Raw genomic sequence first — 6,589 nt, 5'->3', positions numbered from 1 at the left:
GGAAGGATTAATGTCATCTTCATCGGAACAGCAGCTCTTCCTTTCACCCACAGTTTGTCAATCAACCAATATGGAGCTGGGCTTCACAGAGTCCCTTTATGACTTAAAGTAAAAGCTACAGGTGCAGGAGTCACATGGGAGTGTTACTTAGAGGTTCTTTGTTCCTTTTTGTTGAAAGGCTGAAAGAGACTGAAGAACTCAAGTATTGCCTTTGGCTTGGCTCACTGAATTCAGCGTTTCTGAATGTTTTGGAGCCCAAGTATTTTGTAAAACCCTGGGTTCCCAGACACTCCAAGAATCAATAAGTTAAATATCCTTTTTGCCCCAAGTTTCAACCTGCATGAGTATCAGCATTCCCTGCTCATGTTCAAGGTGTGTAAATTCAGAAACATTGGTATGACATGTACACTGAGATAAAAAAACACACAGTCTGCATCTCCATGTGCTGTGATAATTGCAATCCACCTGTTGGTTATCAAATTTATCAAACAGTGAAAAGGTAAAAAAAACAAACCCTAAATCCTCAAAGCCTCTTACTATAAATCCAGAAGCATACTCAGCTGTTGTAATATTTTTTTCACTGAAGACTAACTCCAGACAACTATGCTGTAACTGAAGTAGGTATTTCAGTAGCACCATCAAAGGAGGTAGAAGGCAAATAAAAGCAATATCTCTTCCTTTTTTGTCTTCTCTTAATATCCTTGTCTAGCCTTCAATGACCATTAATACTCTTAATACATTACTTGCAGTTCTTGCTGCAAAACTTTGGGACCCTTTTTTTCTTGTTCATGACAACAGTAAATGTCATCTTTTCAACTAATCACATTTAGTGAAATATATCAGTGATGTAAAAGTCATGCTACTTAGAAGACAAAAGTAGTAAACAAAAGTAACTATAGATGGAAATTAATTAAATAGGATCAGATTTGGGGCATCTCAGTTAAATGGAGTTGTCAGTGAAAATCCTTCAATTAAATGCCACATTGTTCAGCCCATAATTGAGACCAAAAAAAGAATTCTGAGGGCACAGACATTGACAGCAAGTCCTACAGAACCCATTGCCATGGAAAGTTGGAGTTACTGGCTTCCACTTCTAAATAAGTATTCATTGAGGACTTCCTTCTTCTCTGGAATTAGTGTAATCCCTGCCACCCGATGTAGCAACTTCTGTCAAAGATCCAACTTTACAGGATGAATGAGGCATTCAAATAAAAAAGCAGATATGCAGATGAAAGTAAGAATGAAGGTTTAGAGTAGATGGCCTCTACATCAGGCAATATTGTACATTTTTTATACATACACACCATTCTAAATATCTTATGGCTGAGAAAAAAATTAAAATAATACAAATTAGGAGCTTTGATAGTCCAATGAACAATTCTGAGAGGTGAACTGGGCAGAGGCAAGACTACTGCTGGAGATTCTTGCTCTGTTCTGAAGCTAGCAATAGGCAGACAGCAGAAACTTGGGGGTGAAAAATTAGAGTCTTGAAAGTCTGAGTCACTCCTTAAGAACACCAACATTAGTATTCCCATTATTAGAAAATGAGGAATAATTTACATTTCTGGAGGTTGTTAACTTGGTTTTACAACAGATTTTCAAACAAATTGGGATTTTAAATCAAATGCAAGTGAAGGAGAATTCACAGTATCATTACATTAATAATTTCATTAAGACTGATCAAGCTGATTTTGGTTTAGGAATGAATTACACCTCATGTCTGTAAAATGTAGGTAGAAAATAAGTCTGGTAATGTGGAAGGTGATGATGTACATAGTAAAATGGCAGTAAGTACAAAATAAAGGCTGTTACCTTAAGATTTTGAAGGCTCATATAAATTTAGCAAATCAGGTTTACTTACATGACTGTTACATCCTCTTTCAAAACCACATATGATTTCTTGCTTAGATCCTGGCTTGATAGTGTTAAGACAAAGAACTAAGTTTCTGCCTAAGCTAGAAAGCAGATGTTTTGTAAGAACACATGCATGGTCATGTTGGTGCATAGTTAGACAGTAATGGAAGTTGCAATATGTCTCCTCAAAATCTTGTCTCAGGGCCTCAGTTTTGCTTGATGCTTGAGGAGGATGGATAAAATACATACTCCCAGCATCATGGAATATTCAAAATACTCAAAACGTTAAACCACTTCTATGATTTAAAAAGTATGGTTCAGCAAGGATGGATAAAATACATACTCCCAGCATCATGGAATATTCAAAATACTCAAAACGTTAAACCACTTCTATGATTTAAAAAGTATGGTTAAGCAGAATGTGCTGAACAGCTCATCCATGGCTTTGTCATTCAGATAACTGCCACGCTGACCTTCATGCCTCACCATGAAGTAATTGGTAAAGCAATCACAAATTCTGACAGAAGTACTGCCTGAATTGGGAAGCTGGCCAATGCAGCTGGAGGAGGAAATTCCTAGGTAGTTAAACATAAATTAACCATGTTTTCTAACAAGTCACAGATCAGTTCAGGAGCCTAAAAACACCAACATGCTAGTAGGCACTCACTATCAAAGCCGAATAAAAACAAGGAAGGTCATCAGGAATCATAACAAACATACGTAATTCTGCTGAGATTTCCACCTGCTGATATATTAAAAAAGGGACTGTTTGCTCTTACTGGAAGTACAGCTGTGTTGTTTTGTTTTTTGTTTTGTTATTTTTTTTTTTTATTTGCTATAATTTGTGGTGTTTGTATTTGCATCGTAGTGCTTTCCACTAGGAATAGCAGACAGATTTTCTGTTTGGACCTAGATCTTGGTCCTGTTACAGGTTCTGTCCAGGAAGTCTATTCAGGGGCATACATTTAGCCAAGGAATTTGTCCATTGAATGGCTGATGGGTCTATTGCTACCAAATATATAGATTATTTCTGACGTATCAGCAGACCTACAAAGCAATTCCATGATGAGCAGACCATAAACATCAGCTAAACTTCTGAAATAGCTGAATTTGACCTCATCATGACCAAACCATGGTAGCAGAGGGGGAGAGATCTCACGCATTCGTCAACCAACTATAAAACATGAAGAAAAAATTCAAGTGGAAAAAATTACTAAACCCTGAAGTTTCCAGTCTAAAGCAGAATATTTGCAATATTCCAGGATATGCAATAATTAAAATAAAATAAATAAATAAATATTTACTGTCTTACATTTGTTCTCAGCCATGTTTGCATAAACAAAAAAAAAAAAAAATTAAGATGCTGCTTATTGGTCAAATGATTCACTAACAGATCATGACAACAAATGTTAAATAGTAGAAGTGGCTATGGAAACCTTTCATTACATCAGCTTATTGATTTGCACTCATTCCTACTTAGAGATACACTTCCATCTTAATCACATACTCTCTGAAGTTATTTCATTCCCTCCTTTCTTCTTCATTTAAAAAAAATCTGATACTTTCCTGGTGCCTTTTTTTCCTATTATGTCACTTCAAGGCATAGATGGAAGATGGTAAAGATTCTTCTGTGTATCTTTTGCTTCTTTCTTTTATATAGTTTTATGTATTACTTTGTACGAGTATTGCCCTTTGAAATGAGGGGAGAAGAACAGAATAATAACAAGGTGATTATATAGCATGTGTGCCACTGAAACATCTACTAACTACTTTTTAAATATTGACTACAAAATAATCTGAGGATATTCTTCCTGTAAATCTATAAATTTTCAAGCATTTCCTTCAAGAATTTCTAGGAAGATTCCTATGGTAATTCTGTACTCATTTGACCCAATTTAATCAATAGTAGATTGAGCAGTAAGAAATACATTTTTAAAATTCAGTGTGACATTTTAGAATCAAGGTTTGTCTCTTTTATGATTATGTAAATTGTACATAAATATATAAATTATATATATATATATATATCCATTTTTTGTGCTACCATAGACCCAAAATCTTAAGTGGCCCAAGGAGACATTTAAGTTCACTACTGACATGAAACTTGCCTGTTCAGACTGGGGTAATTTGTAGGAATGGGCTTAATCAAGACTGGAAGTGCTGTTCTACCCATAACAACAGCAGTATAATTTTCTTTTGTTCATTTTAAATATGTGGGACAAAATGTTCTCTCTTATGACTCACCTCTTTAATATTCTGGCACATAAGAACAAACAATCTACAAAGTGATATTAAATTAACTCCTTTTCTCTTCTGTTCTCCAGAAAGGAGACTCTGCAAAACCAAGTCAGAAGAGATCTTTTCATCAGCTATTCTTTTCAGTCATTCTGCTCATGTCAAATTAAATAAAGAAATAATTTCCTTCAAATTGTCCTAACCTATTATATTTACACATGTGACATAATGGCCAAAATAAGTCCATCACACAAATAAATCTCATTAAGGGTGTGCCTGCTGTATGCCTTCAGATCATGTTGTAATATTTATTTGGCTTCTTTGCTTGTACACATGCTTAGCATTTAGTATGTGAAGGCTTAATAGATTAAACACTTCTTAAAGGGCATTCTGAAACTAAGTGGTCATATTCTATTGATTTCAAACAGAATTTCCACAATGACTTCAAATAAATAGTTTACTTAAAATCAAAGATCCATAGTTCACCAATTTCTTTATGAGTTCTAATAGTCATACCATATTACTTCTCCACTTAGTATCTGGTCAGAGCAACAGGTAGAGCACTAACTCTTCAGAATTTATCCATTTCACAAATAAAAAAACCTATATTCTCTTAAAATTTCAAGAAATCACTGCAGAATAAAACCACCAAACAAGAAATGCACTAGTTTTGATCAGCAGATTCTCCGTTTCTCCTTTGAACCATGCAATTCTGAATGAGTTTGTATGGTAGGGGTAGGGTCTAGGTATTGCTTTTAACTGTGGCCCAAAAGAAGGTTTAAATTCTGTTAATGGAACAACTTTTCATTTAAGGGGTATGCTAAAAGGTGATGTTCTCAATAAAGGTGATTCATCAAATTAGTTACTAATCCAGGAGACTTTTAATGAAGAAGTTAATGAAGAAGAGAGATAAATAATATTTGAAATACTACTTTACTATTTTATTTATTTTTCTGTAAAAGGGGAAATTCCAAACCATTTTTGTAGCCCATTAGCTTTGGCAGAAAGGTGGAAGGAAAAACCTGACAAAATACTACTAAGGGGGGGGTTCAGTGACCTGCAGCAGCTCCATGAGAGTTTTAGCAGCCTCAGCCCCACAGAAGGCATGGTTGAGGGTCATAAAAGGCCTGTATGACTATGAACGTGCTATGATCAGAGCTATGATCCTGCCCCATACCTACATTCATGTGAAGCAGTTTACATGTTGCAGTCTGTATAACACGCTATCTAAAGTTCATCACTGGTTGCTACTGGAAAGAAGCTGAAGCATTTGGGGGGAGGAGCTAGGGGAGTAAAGCAGGTAGCAGGAGAAAGTTAGTCAGATTTATTATGGTCTTCTTTCTCAGCCAGGGCATCGACAGGATGGTATGAACTGCCACAGGACTGACCCTGCTCCTGAAGGATTTACAGTCTACATACATAAATAGAAGAAGCTGATGTGGTCTTGGCCCCAGAAATATAAAAGTAACCCATGCACTTGACCCACTCCTGAGTGTCCTCTTCCAACATGCCATGCTGGGCCCTAACAAGCATTTCTTTCAGGCAGTTGAGATGAAATACATTTCTTTCTGTTTCAGATGCATCTATTCCAATTAATACAATAATAAAAAAGACAATTGAAACTGATAACTCACTAAAGATATGTAAAAGGTGATTCATTGTTTCTCTTGAGCAATCAGATAGGACAATCAAAGCTGTGACTAAGTAAAATTCTTCCTTTCTGTTTAATAACTTGTAATTAATGCTGCTGTTTGCCAGACATTCCAGTCTCCAGTTCTGTTACAAAATCACAGTCACATTAATATTAGTTGCACTTGATTATCAAAAGTATCAGGAAACAGAACACAGCTGCATTTAAGAACAAAAATAAAAGTACCTTTTCAACGCAGAAACCTTTTGCATTTGCAAAAAAGGAGACAAACTGATGGAGTTCTGTGGGTCTTTACTTTCAGTACTTCTCATAATAGCTTTCTAATCATACATTTCATAGTGTATAAAGAGTTTCCAACTTTTTCATCTGCTGTTATCTTGGAATGCTGTATCTTGTATTCAAATCTTTTACCTTTGAATTTATGCTCTAGAAATGTGTTACTATTTCATCCACATCAAAGAAAAGTCAAATGTTTGAGAGACAGTCCACTTAATGCAACAGATGTGAAAGAGAATTTTAAAATACTTGTAATTTTGAATCCATTAATTGATTTTCATTTCTAAGACATAATGTAAAGCTGACAGTTCCAAATCTAACATTGCAAATTATTAAATAATTTTATAATGGGGGGGGGGTAATGTAATGGGTGAGAATAAATCAGCATAAAACAAGCATTTCTGAAAATTGTCATCCAGTTGTAAAGTCACTTTCTAGATAGAGAAAATAGAATTGTGGTCATAACTGGAAAACTCTTATTAAAATCTATGAAAATTATGGAAGAGATTAATCTGGAGCCAATCAAGATCATAGCCTGTACATTTTTAAACCATCAGCTGAATTTCTTTATCC

The sequence above is a fragment of the Chaetura pelagica genome, unplaced genomic scaffold (genome assembly GCF_000747805.2).
Source record: "Chaetura pelagica isolate M959 unplaced genomic scaffold, ChaPel_1.0 scaffold69, whole genome shotgun sequence".
Taxonomy (NCBI): Eukaryota; Metazoa; Chordata; class Aves; order Apodiformes; family Apodidae; genus Chaetura; species Chaetura pelagica.
The sequence above is the reverse complement of the archived record's forward strand: the minus strand, read 5'-3'. Positions refer to the sequence as shown.